The sequence below is a fragment of the Corapipo altera genome, unplaced genomic scaffold (assembly GCF_003945725.1).
Source record: "Corapipo altera isolate COAL_440 unplaced genomic scaffold, ASM394572v1 49, whole genome shotgun sequence".
In the NCBI taxonomy this organism is placed as follows: domain Eukaryota; kingdom Metazoa; phylum Chordata; class Aves; order Passeriformes; family Pipridae; genus Corapipo; species Corapipo altera.
The window spans coordinates 8,313,087-8,330,109 of NW_020884879.1; the positions used below are offsets into that span (position 1 = coordinate 8,313,087).

At 35.8% G+C, this 17,023-nt stretch overlaps 1 long non-coding RNA gene across 1 annotated transcript in view; it reads right to left on the reverse strand.

Moving 5' to 3' along the window:
- Positions 1-203: 203 nt before the first annotated feature.
- The window catches only part of LOC113945062, a 29,860-nt gene continuing 13,040 nt past the window's right edge, over positions 204-17,023 (reverse strand). The window contains exons 2-3 of the long non-coding RNA XR_003526932.1: positions 1,189-1,370; positions 204-746 (exon numbers count right to left, since the gene is read on the reverse strand). This is a non-coding gene — a long non-coding RNA (uncharacterized LOC113945062). The remainder of the gene's footprint in view (positions 747-1,188; positions 1,371-17,023) is intronic.

Sequence of the window (17,023 nt, forward strand, 5' to 3'; positions counted from 1 at the left end):
AATAGTTTTAAATCAAAAAAAAAGTAGGCTGGACATAAGGAAGATATTTTTTACTATGAGGATAGTGATACATAGGAACCGGTTGCTGAGAGACGTTGTGGACACCTCGTCTTTGAAAGTGTTCAAGGTCAGCTTGGACAGGTCTTTGAGCAACCTGATCTAGTGAAGGATGTCTCTGCCCATGGCAGGGGGATTACACTTGATGATCTTTAGATTCCTTTCCAACCCAAACCATTCTATGATTATACAACAACTACGCTCGGTTTTGTATGAGACACTAATTCTGCTGAACACACTTCCTTTTCACTTCAACCCACATGCTCTTCCACAAAAACAATTCCATAAGAGGATGTGTGAGTATTGCATATGAAGACATTTCTTTTCATAGCTCTTTCTACCTAGTTTCACGCATTACATTTTCTTCTCTTCAGTTAACTGAAAAATGGTAGGGAGATTTAGTTTCACCTCTTTTAGGCAGGGCTTTCTCAGACTTGTTGCTTGCTAACAATCTGTCAACTAGGTGGACTTGGCTATGCAGGTTCAGTCCTGACAGCTGCTTCTTGTGACAAGGTGACTGTACTGTTGCACATCACCACTCTGCAGATGAGATTATCTTCCAGCAGAAAAGAAGGCACTAGAAAGGATGCTGTGTTCCCAGGTTTCATTTTTAGCATGTATTGTATGTCATGTCCAGAGCACATAATCCAATCTAGGAGGTGAAAATTCCCTCTGATCCTTTGGTGAACCTGTAGTCATAACAAATCACTGGCATTTGTCAATCTAGTGTGTTTTAGAGAAAAGTGAACACATCTAAAGGGAAAGTTTTTTTTCTTATATCCAGAATAGAAAAAAGAACTGAAAAATAAATGTAAGGATACTCACCCTCAATGGGGGAAAAATGACTTCGGAATTAACTTTAGGATGGATTCTAAAGTTAGGAAGTGTTTCCCAAAGGGAAATAGGAAAGAGAAAGAAGTAATAAAGACACAATTTTCATTGGAGTAATTTCCTACAGACTAGTGAAGCAGCTCAAAACAAACTCCTTTCTTCTCTCTCCACAAAACTATTATTGGCCTGTGTGAGGTAGGAAGCTGTTGTCTTTCTTGGCAAGTTCTCCCACAACTCATGTGACTTCCTTGCTGTTCACAGTAAGACCAGTAACAGTGAAAGCCTCCTATCATCACGTACCTAGTGAAGAAAACTGGAATTTTGGCCACCTCCACTTCAAATGTTGTGCATTGATGATATGGCATTCTGACATTTCCTTGAAGTTTGTAAATCTGCAGACTTTATGGAACTGCTAAATATGGTGCAGCACTGCCACCCAGACAGCAGTGAAGGATCTCAAGCCAAGAACCCATTACCATTTTCTAGAAAGGACAACATGAAGATAAAATGTGATGTTTCTGTATCCATATGGGAGGCCAGCAAAGATATTCACATTCCCACAAGATGTACTCTGTTTATGTGGTTTGACAAATTAAAAATACATAATAATAAAAAAATATACAAATGACTGTATAAAAAAACATGCTATTTTTCTGTAATTTGCTTGATGTTTCAGCACATATACAGAAGGAAAATGGACCATGATCATCTAACATGAACATCTGCATCTTGTTGCTGCCAACAGTAAAGGGCTGTCAGTCCAAATAGGTATAAATAGCCAACTCAAGAACACAAAAATGCCTCTTGCCTTCTAACCTCTGAGCTTCTTCACTACCAAACAGTAGGAAGACAACTTGAACAAGTGATGCCCTGCTGTTGCCCCAGATATCTCCATCTCCTGTGCCCTGAAATTGCTCCAGCTTGGCAAAATAATACTCTCTTCCGTCTGTCCACCTAGAAAATAAGCCATCTCTCTCTGTTCTCTTACTGTTGGAGATCTGTAAAATTACTGGTCATCTCAACAGCATTCTTCAGGTAGAGGAAAAAACTAGAAGACTGATCTTTACAGAGTACTGAAATTATGACTTAAATTTTCGATGGAAAAAACCTTTTTTCAAAGGTAAAAAGAGACAAAAAATTTATATTTCATGTGGAAACCAAAAAAAGGAAGACTCACACATGTAATAGACTGTTACAGGCTGTATCTGGAAACAACACAAATATAGGTACATAAGTAGCTATTTATAGAAGTGTATATATACATACTGATGTATGGCTACATGTATCTATATTTCAAACTAATTAATCCGTTTTGCTGTAATAATGTCCTTTGTTTTTCCATATTTGTCAACACTTGTACAATCCTCTCTATCTGCCTGGGAAAACAAATTCTTCTGCTGTCTTAGAATTTCTCTTCTTTTCTCTACTTTCTGTTTAATACATCCTATCAGAAGATCAAGTATTCTAATACAGAAAACCTTCAAGATAAGTGCAAATAAATATTTTCAAACATTTAAAATATTCCTAAAATAAATTACACACATGGCACATTGACACCAAAGAAGAAACTCTTTAGAAAAATTCACTGAAGGCAAAACTGAATAGACAAGTGACACACTAAAAAACCACAGAAAATGAAAATAATGCACACATTGAAATGAAGGTCCTACCCATTCCATAGCATGAGAACTTAAAAAAATAAAATGAAAGTAATAGGAAAGTGAATGCCATTTGGAAACAAAGACGCTGCTCTGATAAAAACAAACGAACAAACAAAAAATCCCCAAACCAAAACAAAAAAAAAAGATGATAAACAAATAAAGAACAAAACCAAATTATAGTAAGCTTTTAAACCCATGATTTATTGAATCAAATTGTGTAATGATGCACAAGAATTATGATAATCAAAATCAGTTGAAGTTTAAATAAATATCACTGAGATTGTCCTAAATTGTCAACTGCCCTGAATATCAATGATCTTTTCAAATAATCCACAAGTCCAATTTTTTCCACATTTCCAGAAAGAGGCAAATTTATAGAATACATATATAAACACAAAAAGTTTTCAAGGACAAAACCACAGTAAATGAAGAAAGTGTGCTCTTAATCACCTGCACTCCTGCCACTGTAGGTCTTGCCCTAAGAAGTTTCTGATGGGCCTGCTTTTTTATATCTAGATTAAAAATATTTTCATGAGCCCAAGTCTTCATGAAAAGCAAGATTTGAACATGCTGACATATCAAATAAATATGATAAAAAATTTTGCTACCTGATCTTGCTCCTGCAAACAAAAGTGAATTCCAACAGGCATTCAAAATTTGACTGATTGTTTTTCATAGATGCTTTTTACCCCCAGATTGGTCTCTGTCCCTTTCACGTTTCATGGTTCCCAGTAGAAACATTTCGGTCTCCCTTGTTCTTTTTCTCTCTCACAGCTCATTAATGCATTTCACAGCTGCCTACCATTACAAAAAGTGTAGTGCATATGGAAGAGCTGAAAAATAAAATAGAAGTCACTAGGGAAAAGAAAAAGTTTTTAATGGCTACATTGCATGTATGTGGCTCTTTTAGTTACCTAGGAAATGACTGTTAAGCATAATATGATTGTCAGATTAATTCCCAGGACAACAGGTACAATTGAGTGTAACTGATGTAGACGTATAATACACTAAAAATAAATTATTGTCAGCTTTTCATTTTTAAATAGAAAGAAAACCAGTAAAATTAACTGTTGTGATGCATTTTTCAGAGGTTTGTTTTGAAATAAATTCTTGATTATCAGACTTACTTTGCTAGAATGACAAAAATCAATTCAGTTGCTGTAAAGGCAAGTTTATGAAGTGGCTCAGATGGCAATCTGCAAAGTGTGGAAAATCACGGCATAAAAATATCATGACAAAGAGCAAAAGAGTTGAAGAGTTTTGCTAAGTCATCAGCTCCAAACTCTTGCTATAAAAAGAAACTGTCATATGATCTTTCCCATAAATGCATCAAGCTTTGGCTTTAAAGCAAGTTATACTTTTTTCTTCCCTGTTTCTTTTAGAAAACCGTTCCAGAAGCTTACTCTCCTCTAGGATATGTATTGTAGAATCACAGAATGACTTGGTCTGGAGGGGACCTTAAAGATCACCTAGTTCCAATCCCCCTACCATGGGAAGGGATGTCTTTCACTAGACCAGGTTTCTCAGAGCTCCATCCAGCCTGGCCTTCAACACATTCTCTGCTGAATTACTAGTTCAGCTTACACTCATCAGTTCTTGTGCCAGCATTACCTTTTTGCTTAAATATTGATTCTCCAGCATTTATTCCCTATAATATCCATAGGTAATAGTTGTATTTCTTTCAAGGCTTGCTTTTCCAAAATCTTTCAATTTTCTTTTGCCAGGAAAATTGGCAAATTTTCTTTGCTCATTGTGCTCATTATCTAGTAGGCCAGCTCTTCACCTGTTTGCATTTGAACTCCATGTCCTATGGAAAAAAGTGTATTGATTTAAAAACTGACAACAAAGATAGTAAGAAAGAGAAGAGGCCTTTTTGTTGCCTTTCCTCTCATATTATACACTTCCACATGTCATAAATCTGAACAATTAATACGCTCTGGCCACAGCTGCTTATAAGTAGACTTCAGTTCTGAATGCATCTATTCATATAGCCATACATTTTGCTTATAGACACACATTTTCCAGATAATTAGATTCATTTTATAATAGATCAGGTGGCAGAGCTTCTAAAAATCTCTTGACTTTTTCTCTACTGCATTGTTTTCTAACTTATTTCTGTCATAAATTGCAAGGAAACAATTATCTTGATTTATATTTGATTGTACATACACATGTGACTGTTGAGGGAAAATAACCACAGTTAGAACATTTCATACAATCACTACTATTAAAAACTGCTTTGTTCCAGAGAAATCTTAGGAAGCACATTGTCCAATATTTGTGAAGGAAAGAAATTGGAAGTATGTTGTTGGGAGACTGCACTTAAATGCTTTGTAAATTCAAAGTTATCACCTAGAGTATGGTCCTCTGAGGTCAATAATTCACATGTAGTGAAAAAAACCCAGACACAATAACAGAAGCTCTTGGCATATATACTCAATTCTCCCTTTTTGTGTGTGTGTACAGGCATTCTTTCAATTACAGAATACAGATGACATTTAAACACAGCAAACTGCAATTGTAAACCATGCATGTTGAAAAGCTATTGATGGCTAATGTACACCAAGCAACAAGCTTATGGATTGTTCTCCCTTGGAACAACAGAGAGACACCACCGCTCTGAGTTGAGTGCTGAAGAGGAACAAAATGTCATTACTAGGGAATCACAGGTGTTATATTTTATGCTCATCCGTAGGATGACATGTTAAGGAAGACATGTTAAAACAATGCAGTCTGGAGGTAGAGATTATATGACTTATTTGACATCCCCATATTCAGCTGAATCAGGCTAGTTATTTTTATTTCTTTATCCTCTAGAATACCATCAGTCCATATTTCAGGTAAAAAACCCTCTAATTATATGTATATTTTGTTCAGGAAAAGCTATAAAAATTCATTTTGTCACTTTATATCTCCAGGTGCTGTTTTAATGCTCTGTTAATAGGCAAAGTTCAGTGAAAACAGGAAAGAGAAACAAACAAACTGACAGCAAAAAGTTGTTTTGGTTTATAGATCAGCTCAATAGTTAAAACAAAACAAAAAAAAGGGTGGAAAGATCAGTAAACTGGAACCAGTCAGTGACTGTCAGTTCAACTACTGGAATAAAACTACTGGCCCTAAGTGCAAGTGCCTGAAATTATCTGGACCTCTGAGCTCTCATACATAGCCAAGCACTAATCACTGAACCATTTAAACAGGGATTTTTTTCTGTTAATCTCTGTTGTGGAAAACTCATGTTCTCTCCATGTCAAATGGAGAGTATTTGATGTACAGGGACTGGTACAGTGGCTACAGATTTGCATCTGTCTTTACGTCCCTAAATAAAGATGAAAACTCTGATAGTGGGGAAAAGAACCCCTAAGCAACAAGTGGAAAACAACTTCCAAATCCCAGAACAAGTGACTATGATGTCTGATGGAGAGAATGTCCACTCAACAACTGTGAAAAGGCAATGCACTTAGGGTTACTATGTGAATTGGAAATCTTTCCCACATTTCAGGTGCGTTGAGCTAAATTCACTTTTGACCCTTGAAATCTCAAACTTAACTGAACATTAAACTTTTTTCAGTTTGAATCCTAAGCACCAAAGGCTTGTCCTTTTTTTATTTAATGAACTAAGAAAAAACATTGATATTGCAATTCCTCTGAGATAGAAATTCTTAAATAAAAAAGATCTGTCTTCATGAAGAAATGGATGCTCTAAGAGCCAAAAGATTACCAAAATTAAGTTTTTGGTTATATATTCATGGGGTTTTTTTCATAGTTAAATTTGACAATACTACTCTCATATCCTGTTCCAAGTAGCATTTAAACTACTAAATTACTTTCCTACCTTGCTGTCATTTATTTGTCAAGTAGGCCAGGAGTAAATAAGTATATGACACACCACAAGATGAAGACTCAAGATGCCTTTTTTAAAGTTATTGTCAAAGCAGACTAATAATATTCATCTTTTGTCTAAAATGTATGTCACTTTTTTCCTACTTTTTTTTTTTAAGAGAAGAAAAAATGTTGGTGTCTATTATCAAAATAATTTCACTTTAATTTCCTGTCATCACATTATTTTTTATTTTACTACACAAAAAAGTACCAATCTGATGGATAGATCTCCATTTAACTCTGAATAAATCAGCATGTAAATACCTATTTTTGTCAAATGTGGCTTCTGTTAGCTCTTACATATTCAAATGTTTTGAGCTAGTATTAATTATTTTAACCTACCATTTTTCCTTCCTCTTTTGTTCTTTGGAAAAATAGCTGAGTACTTTCCTCAACTCTATAAAGGACAGGACAAAGCTTAACATTAAAAAAAAAACAACTATGGTATTAGAACAAGTTCTTTGTCTTGAAGGCATAATGACTTGTAGCATGCAGAGTCTTTCTGGTAAGAAAGAAATAATTAAAAAAAGAGCTTTCAGATGCTAAATTAGCTGCTCAAGAGAGCTCATGTTGTTTCAGGAAAAAACAGAAATGCACACAATTTTGGCAATCTTCAACAGATTGGTTACTGCAACATTGCAAAGCTGTTCTTTGAGACAAATAAAAATGGTAGGCAACTTCAGAAAATGGCTTATACTAGCAGCAGGTAAGAATTAGGATCCTAACAAGATGATGGGAAACTTTATCTAAAGGATCTATTGGTAAAATTAAAGGTGAGACTTTATTTTCTTTGAATACCAGGACTTGGCTAAGCAGCCTGACACATGTCCTGTCTCATGCCACTCCAGATAATTACATGGCTAGAGTACATATTTGGATTAGGCAAAACAGAATTGATCCAGCTTTCCTCATAGTTCAGGAAAAGTACAATTTACTCTTCTACAAGGACTCACCCTGCCCTTGTGACCATTTGCAGGGACCAAGCTTTTGGCTTCTGTGCTGGTATTTGGTTGGGGTAGAGTTAATTTTCTTCACATTGGCTAGTATGGGGCTACGTTTCGGATTTGTGCTGAACACAGGGTTGATAATGTAGGGGTGTTTTTGTTATTGCTGAGCAGTGCTCACACAGAGCCAAGACCTTTTCTACTTTTCATACTGCCACACTGGCAAGGAAGTTGGGGGTGCATGGGAAGCTGGGAGGACACACAGTCAGGACAGGTGACCCAAACAGACCAAAGGGATATTCTATACCAGATGACATCACACTCAGTATATAAAGTGGGGGGAAGAAGGAGAAAGGAGGGGACATTTGGAATGATGCTGTTTGTCTTCCCGAGTAACTGTTATGTGTGATGGGTCTCTACTCTTCTGGAGATGGCTGAACACCTACCCACCCATGGCAAACTGAATTAATTCTTTTTTTTTTTTTCTTGTGTGCAAGGTTTTTGTTTTCCCTATTGAACTGTCTTTTTCTCAACCTATGAGTTTTCTAGCTTTTGCTCTTCTGATTCTCTCCCAGTCCTACTGGTGGAAGAGTGAATGTGTGGTTATCTGGTGCCTAGTTGCTGGCTGGGGTTAAACCACAGCAGGTTCTTGCATCAGACCTCAGCTTCCAGTTACACACATCAGTCAGAACCAGGATGGAGTAGATCAGCATAACATCCCAGAATTTTTCAAGTGATTTTCCTTAGTTTATATAGACACAATTCAGAATCACTCCCATTTGCTCCACATCTGTCATGAGACCAGGAATTTCTCCGTGGTTACTAACATTTTAAAATAGTTTAAAAGCACTTAAGAGAAAATGAGTGTTACTGAAAAGACTCACAGTCAAGAGAGCTGCAGAAATTTATAACAATTAAATACCTGGGATTTTATTCACATGAAAATGAAGGCACTGTCTATTACTTATGGATATGATACTAGAAGAGGAATGAAACAAAAAGTAGACTTCTTTATTTTTCTCCATAGGGTAAGATGCCAGATTCTTTTGGTCTATCTTGTCATTTCAATGTCATATACCATGCCAAAGATAAACTTTTCTCCTTTCTTAGATTCCAACTCTTCCTTTAATACACTAAAAGCTATGTTTGCTGTATCTTGAATTCCTTTTTTTACATAAATTCTCTGAAAATTCTTGGTAGCAGCAAGCTACACAAATCAGGTCTTGGTGTAAATTAATTTTTAATGTCCACAATTTTACTTTTATGAAGAAATTTTTTAAAAAATGTATTTCAGTGTTTCCTTCTTTTAGAAAGAATGCATTTTCAAAAGTGAACTACTCTGTTCTGATAACAGTTTGAGTTTTATTGTGATCTTTATAGAACCTTTTAATGTTTAAAAGAAAAAGTTATAACAAGAGTCCTTTGGACTTTTTCTGAAGTCTCCAGACAAAGGATAAATTAAGTGCTCATCTCAGGTTCTCTTACATATTTCCAAATGAGAAGTGTCCCAGTTATAAACAGAAAATTCCAAAACTTTAGTTTGATCTTTTGGAACTTTCTAACTTGTTGAAGTTTTATTGTATTTGTAAAGACTTTAGCATAACAGAAAATATTATCTGACTTTGAATGGAGATCTTGTTTTGGGCACAATATATCAAAAAGAAATATACAGGACAATCACCAGAGAAACTGCAAGATATTTGCATGGAAAATCTACTGAGTATTGTACTTGTCCTGAGTAAAACTAAGCAATGCTGATGCTACCAGGTTAAAAGGAAGACAGACCTTGGCTATCAAACCAGACTACATTTGAAGCTATAACTGATTATATGAATAAGATGGAATTGTTTCACACAAAGACAAGAACTTATGCACGAACAAATAAACATTTCTGTAGCGCAATTATTGCTGTGCATACATACAAAATATGTACATAAGATCTGTAGCCAACTAGCATATGTGTAGTATAAAGTGTGAATTCATATTGAATACAAAGGAGGTTGAGGCCAACAATCTAAATTCAAGCTGCTAAATGGATAGAATATACTGGTTTCTTTTTAACCAGCTGTATACCAGTGTTTTGCTTCCTGTCAGACTACATGAATGAAAACCCCACACTGGCACTTCTGATACCACAGTAGGTGCCAGTTAGACAGTTCAAAAAATTTTAAGTATTAGGAGGGGTGAACCCAGAAAGAAAAACCAAGATTTCAGTGGTATGATTTGGAGTGAGGTTCCTGGAATGTTTCCTTCTGCAGCTTTTTTCTCTGATAGGTCATGAAGGACTTGGAGTGAGCATTCCATTAAAGGACTGAATTGTGTCAAGAACAACGTTTCCCTAGAGGAAGCAAAGGATCTCCTAGGGCTCAATGCAAAACTCACTAAGTGGAACAAAAATTATAAGCAATAGGTTTCAGTAAAAATTAAGAAAAGGAAAAACAATAAATTCCTTGTTGTAGCAGCTGATATTAGGAAAGAAAGTAGAATGGAAAAAGGATAAAAAAGAAATTATGTATAGTGAATTTCATTCTCAATGAGATATTTTAAAAAACAAGTGGAAATACCAGAAAACATATAGAAAGAAGATGAAAGCACTTGTCATTCAGTCACATAAAAGATTTTTAAAATATCTCAAATGCAAAATAGAAAAAAAGTCAGAGCATCGGTGTACCTTGAAGAGACAATAAAATTCGAAAGGCATCATAGACAACAAAGATACTCAATTCCTGTTCCTGTTCAGTCATCAGTAGCTGAGTACCCAAACTGGAAAACCCAGGGGACAGTCCATTGTAACCATCACAAGAGTGTGGACAGAGTATAACATCTTATTAAATAATGATGAGGCAGTTAAAAAAACCCAGAGAGCACCATGTGGCATAGGGCAGTAATGGATGCTCTAAAACAAGGGTAATGCAAAAATCACAAGAGTGATCAGGATTGATTTGGTCATTCTTTGGTAAGAAGACAAAGAAATACTGAAAAAATTTTATATAGAGTTTTGAGATAATCATTAAGTGAAGTAGACTAAGTGTAGTGAAAGCAGTTAAAAGTTTAACATTATAACATTAAAGGCATAGGTAGGATTGCATAATGTGACTATAAAATTTTGATTACTGTAAGCAAAAAGTGCTACTTTGAGGTTAAAAAAAGGAGAAAGACCAGAAATTCAGCAGAATTTACAGAAATTGAAAGCTGTTCCTTTGTCACTAAAATTCTTTAAGGCTATTTTAATGGAAATCAGACTTTTCATAAGATCAAAATAAGCATTTATGCTGGATGTTCCAGACTTAATAACAATAGAGTTTGAAATGTTAGAGCCTAAGGAAAAACTGATGACAATTGGAAAGACAGGGACTAAAAAAAGATCAGTATACATGAGATTACTCCACAGGAACAGGTTAAATGCAAGTACAATTATGCTTTCTTAAATAACTGGTTACTTAAAAAGTTGAGGAAATGGTTTGAGGTAGCTAGCCCTGAAAAAAAAATCAGCCTATTGTAAAATAAAAGAAGTGTCCATGTTGCAGGAGAAAAAGAGTGAAATTATCTTTTTCTATTACTTGCAAACCATATTTGAATTAGCTAAATCATTCATGAAATTGCACCCTAAAGGAGGAAAATGGAATAAAAATTTTGGAAGGAACATGCTCTGGTACTTTGTTTTAAATAACTGATTTGTTCTAAAGTGTACAGAGGTGATTTTTCTCCAACACCCTGTCTCACCCTTGTTAAGAAATTGGTTATGAAAGTTGTCAGGTAAGCAATTAAGCCTGCTTCAGTCTGTCACTGTTCTGCAGGAAAAAAAAAAAGGCAAGTGAAACTAAAGATCATCTCTGTGCAGCAGCTTTTAAGCTGGCACAGAATGAAATGCTTATTATCTCCAAGGAGCAATAAAATGACTGCTTCACAAGATAAAAAAGATCCCAGTTATGTACAAAAAGTTTAGTGACTGTATATTTAGTATATACATATTACTCTAAGTTCTCAACCTGGGACCAGAGTACATGCTAAACACATTCACTAAATTAATGATAAGGAAACAGAGTTATTGTCAGCATGGAGTACAAATCTAACAGCTGAATTCACATCAAAATTATCTTTGCCTTTATTTGTCTATATACTCTCTCTACATATGTATATACCTATATAGTAGTAGCTATTACTTTGTGGGCAGTGGGGTCTATAACCACAAGAGCTTCTTATGAACTGTCTCTTATCTGAACAATGACATACAGCACTGACACAGCTCCGAAGATTTTAAAAAGAATAACATCATAGAAAGCAAGGATGGTGTACGTTATTCATTAGTAAGTCACTATTAGCAAAAAAAAGACGCTTAATTGTTACATGTTGGATAATAGGAAAAATGGTGATCCTCTTTTACAGGATCTTATGATTTCCTCATTTTTTAGGCCATATGCTGCTTTTAGTGCTTAACCTATGTTGCCATGTGCCCACCTCTGTGAACACAGAGTAGCTTCCAAAGCACCCAGTGAGGGCTACTGTACAGGAGCATTTCTGTATATTTGAGAAACAGATGCTGTCTATGTGAAGCAACCAGCTGAGACCCTTCTCTCAAAATCAAGCAACATATATAAATTAAATACTTTAACAAACTCATTGAAGTGTTTCACTAAAATTTAAAACTATGAATAAAAATTGTGAGACCTATTATAAATTACTGTGGGACTAAGATGCGTAACTACAAATCTATAAACTAGTATGCTATTTAAAACACCTAGTTTTAATATGCATTTGCCACATATTGTATACAATTAGTCTGACTAAAACAGATTACAAGAGTAAAGGCATTTGGCTTCTCAAGACTTGAAGCAACAGAGTGAGAAAACAGGGAAATTACTTGAGATTTTTCAGAAGTATATTGCAGGGAAAAATGTGGACTGTTTCCTGTCTTTATTGAAAATGTAAACCAAAAAAGCTCAAAGAGGACATTCAGTTTAAGAACCAAACAAAAAACAAAACTAAACAAAACACAGAAAAACAACCCCAACAACAACAATAACAACAACAACAACAACAACAACAAAACAATAAAAAAACCCCACCGAAATAGTAAAAAAAAAAGAAAAATAGGTTCTGAAATTGAATAAAGGGCTTGCAGAATCCAGTTTCTGGTCAACTAGGTCCTACCAGCTTGGTTATCAGTATGATGAGGTCTCACTGCTTGTTATAATCCCTAACAAATGAAATAAAAATGTCACTTCTGATATCTAGTCAAATTGCCTGATAGAAAGAATCTTGGGTAGCAGAAAGGCAGGCTTTTGAAGAAAAACCAACCAAATGAGTGAACATGCCTTAAGAAAGGAACTGAAGAACAGGATTTCCCACTGGGCTTTTACTAAGAGCTTCAAACATCATAAAAAATTACTTTTAGAGCAACAAAATGAACTTTCTTTGGAATTTTAGCTGCCACACAAGATGACTGTATAAACCTAGTTTTTGTTCCTATGCTGTTTAATGACAGTTCTTTTTATAAGCCCTGATCTTCATGTAGTTAATTTTGAATCAGAAAATCATTCTCCTACTAGCCTACTCCTGTCATTTTGCATCTTTCATAGAACTTACATCAGAAAACAAATGCAAAGTGTTTATTTAAGTTACATAATTAAAAAAAAAAAAAGTTAGTTGCAAAATCCAACACTCGTAAGTTAGGAAATTCAAAATTAATATGAAGCTTATAGGGATGCTATGCCTAGTGTTACACTCAATTCATTTATCCAAGTTTGCTGTAACTAATTAAATACCCTGTATTTTGTAAGGCATGTAGAAAATGATATTGAGCTAAAGTTGTATGGGCTACAATGCCTCATGACAAAGATAAATTCTATGCAACACAGCAATCTGTCGCCACCACTTAACGACAAAAATATTCTGTGAGCACTTCTGCACACAGTGAAGTCAGATTAGGTGAATAACACCCACTCTTTGTCAGTAAGGGATGTTTCTTTCTGAAGCAGAAGAAATTAGATGGGTTCAGATGAATAGCCAAAAAACAAGGAAAGTTATCCCAGTCTTCTTGAATGGAGTTCCCCGCCCCTAAACCCTTCTTTCTTCAGAAAACCTGTTTCGGTTATGTGGTACTTCAGTGTTTGTGGTGAGTTTATAGTGCTGTGCCGTTGGACACACAGTACTTTCAGAGGGTTGTGGATGAAATTCATCCTTTGTTTTTGATTTAAAGAGGCAGAAGTTCCTGATGTAGTGGCCTACTCATGACTTCCCTTCTTCTGTCATTCCTTAGTTAGTCCCCTCTACATTGCACTTTTGACAGGGCCATTGGATTTGTCTTAAAATATTTATGCTCATTAATTATTTTGTCAAGTTGCTGAAGTTTCCTGACAACAAACAAAAGCAATTTTTTAATTATCTTTGTTTTGGTAAAATTTGAATAGAACATCTTGCAATAAAATTAGATTCTCCTCCGGTCTAAGGGCCCTCCTCAGTAACGTATGTGTGATCTGCTGCAAAAAACCCAGCTTGGAAAGCTTACACCATTAATAAATCTTTCATAAATATCTTTATTTTAAGAAAATATTCCCCTTTCAGAAAAAAAAAATCTTTTTAAAGCAGTATGTTGTGAAACGTTTCTCTATGTATCTCTAGTTTAGGAAAAGCCTTGAGGTCGACATTTTTGTATAGACCACAGTCAGCAACTTGAAGAAGTGCTTTATGCTACTGAAAATATGTTAAGCCTAGCAAAAAAAAAAAGTCCACTAATGAAGCCAGGCAATGTTGTATCTGTAACAGTCTGGTGCAGGCAAGATTCTTCAAGATTAAACTATAGATAAATGGCTTTACAGACAGAGAGAAGCAACCTTTTGTGATTGCAATTTATTACTCTTGTCTCAAAAATTAAGGGACAGATGTTAATTAGTCTGTACATCATCTCTAGCTTAGAAAACAGGTTTTTAAAGAATATTCTTCCAAAAGCACCTGTGACTATATAGAGCCTCTAAAAGTCCATCTGGTATATAAAAAAGTAAAACATGTTCTGCCAACAATAAGAAAAAAACCTAAAAAACCCAAGAAATAATGCCGGGTCCTTCTGGTGTTCTTCTGATGGCCTGGTTATAAACAAACTGTAATTTATATCACTTATGCACAGTGGTTTCCCTTCACAATTTTTCTGCTGAAGAAGAAAGATTAGGTTAGCAAAATAAAAGTATGTTTGTGATATCAGTCTTTCATGTACTGTATACATATATATGCAACTATAAAATGAATTTAGCTGAAAATGTTGTATTTTAACTGTGGTTTTATTCAGGCAAGAGAAAAGAACTGAAGTTGTCATTTGAATCTGCAAAAGATAGAAGAGATGAGAAGACAACCTTCTGATGGCATAATGTAATTCACTTAATCATTATTCTTTAATAATTAATTTTCTATAAATTTTCTCCTTACAGCATACTCATAAGATTAGAAAATATTATTTCCCACCTGAAAACATGAATATTAAGACCCAAAATTGGTTTACCCAGGATTCCACAGTTTGAGATCAGTGTCTTAGCTGCTGAGCCATCCTTTCCACTCAGGTCCAATATGTCTTCTGTAGAAATCTTAAAGACAGAAGTAGCTGAACAAAACTAAACTGTCAGAGACATCAGAGATGACATACATTTAGTCCAACCCCTTGTCAATGAAAGCTTAGGGAAAAAAAACCCATCATATATGTCCTTCTGTTTTCAGTTCTAACATACTAAAAATATGCCATATAAGCAAAATTAATGCCTACTAAAGAGGTTTAAGTATTCAGCAGTCATTGCCAGGAGAAAAAGTAAGGTGTAATATGGTAGAGTGAAGGAAAATTAGAATTAAACTTCAGATAATCATGAATGGGTAAATTCATGAAACTAAAGCAGAGGTCTGCTGAAGTGTGATTAAGACACATTGAGCAGTAATCCCAAATGTTAAGCAAATGTTTGTGAAGATTTTTAAAGAGCTTTTTTAATAATTATTTGATTTTTAAATTGTTATTTGGATGTCTGAAAGACCTTTGTGGGGAAAGGTAACAGTTGTATTAATCTGAGAGATAAATTAAATTCCTATTAAAAATAGCAGATATTAAAAAAAAAAAAAGAAAATAGAAGAAAAGAGTTATTGGCCACCTTTACATCTTTAAATTTTAAACTCCCAATGAAAAAAACAGTAACACACTCAGCATTGTTAACTGCTAACTGTAACTGCTCATGGTCATGAGCTGTAGTTTCCAAAAAGATCATCCAGAGCAAAAACTGAGTTAATGAATGACCGAAGGAAGACAGAGAAAAAAGTGTGGCTCAGTGTGGTTAAAGAAAATAAAGGCATCAATTTTTCTGAGCAGAGGAAGTAAATAGCAGTAAAACTCACTTAAAATTCAATTCTCTATTGTCCTTTTTCAGGTGACATTGTTCCGAGAAATGAAACATACAGTAACTGCAGAAATCAGTATTAAGAACAAAAGGAGCTATCACAAGGTACACATTTCCAAGACATCAAAAATTCTTCTCAGTACTTTCTGTTGTCTTCTTTGCACTTCAACACTTCATAAATGAGTTAGATGCAGTATCTCTTGAAAGGGATACTCAGCAAATTTGCGAATAACACAAAACTCGGAGGAGCTGTTAACTCCCTCAGAGGCATGTAGGCCCTGCAGGGAGACCTCAACAAATTAGAGGACTGGGAAATCATCAACCTTATGAAGTTCAACAGGGGGAAGTGCCAGATTCTGCACCTGGGAGGGGATAACCCTGGATATTTGTACAGACTGGGGAAGGAGATGATGGAAAGCAGTGCCACAGAAAAGGACTTGGAGGTCCTGGTTGATGGCAAGTTGAATATGAGTCAGCAGTGCCCTGGCAGCCAGGAGGGCCAACCGTGTCCTGAGGTCGTCAGGCAAAGCATCACCAGTTGTTCGAAGGAGGGGATTGTCCTGCTCTGCTCTGCACTAGGGTGGCCTCACCTTGAATATTGTGCAGTTTTGGGCACCACAATATAAGAAAGATATTGAGCTGTTAGAGAGCATCCAAAGGAGGGCAAAGATGGTGAAGGGCCTTGAGGGGAAGCCATATGAGGACCAACTGAGGTCACTTGGTCTGTTCAGCCCGGAGAAGAGAAGATAGAGGGGAGACCTCATTGCAGTCTACAACTTCCCCATGAGGGAAAGAGGAGGGGTTGATCTCTTCTCTGTGATGACCAGTGACAGGACCCGAGGGAATGGCCTGAAGTTTTGTCAGGGAATGTTTAGGTTGGATATTAGAAAGAGGTTCTTCACCCAGACATTGTTTGGGTGCTGGAACAGGGAAGTGGTCACAGCACCAAGTCTGATGTAGTTCAGGAGGTGTTTGGACGATACTCTTGGGAACATGGTGTGACTCTTGGGGATTGCTAGGAGTTGTACTCAATGATCCTTGTGGGTCTCTTCCAACTCAGCATGTTCTGTGGTTCTGGGATTCACCACCAAGGTCAGTAGTCCATGTAATCTTCATTGTCATTGCTGTTGTTCACGTCAGGAGCTGTTGATGTACCTGGGATGACGTCCTGAGCAGTGTGACAACAGTAAAGCTGCATGTAGAAGATGATTGCATTCAGGTTTGACCAAAAGCTGGGGTTGCAGTTGTTGCTGGGTTAGATGGTTGGTTGGTTGATTGGTTGGTT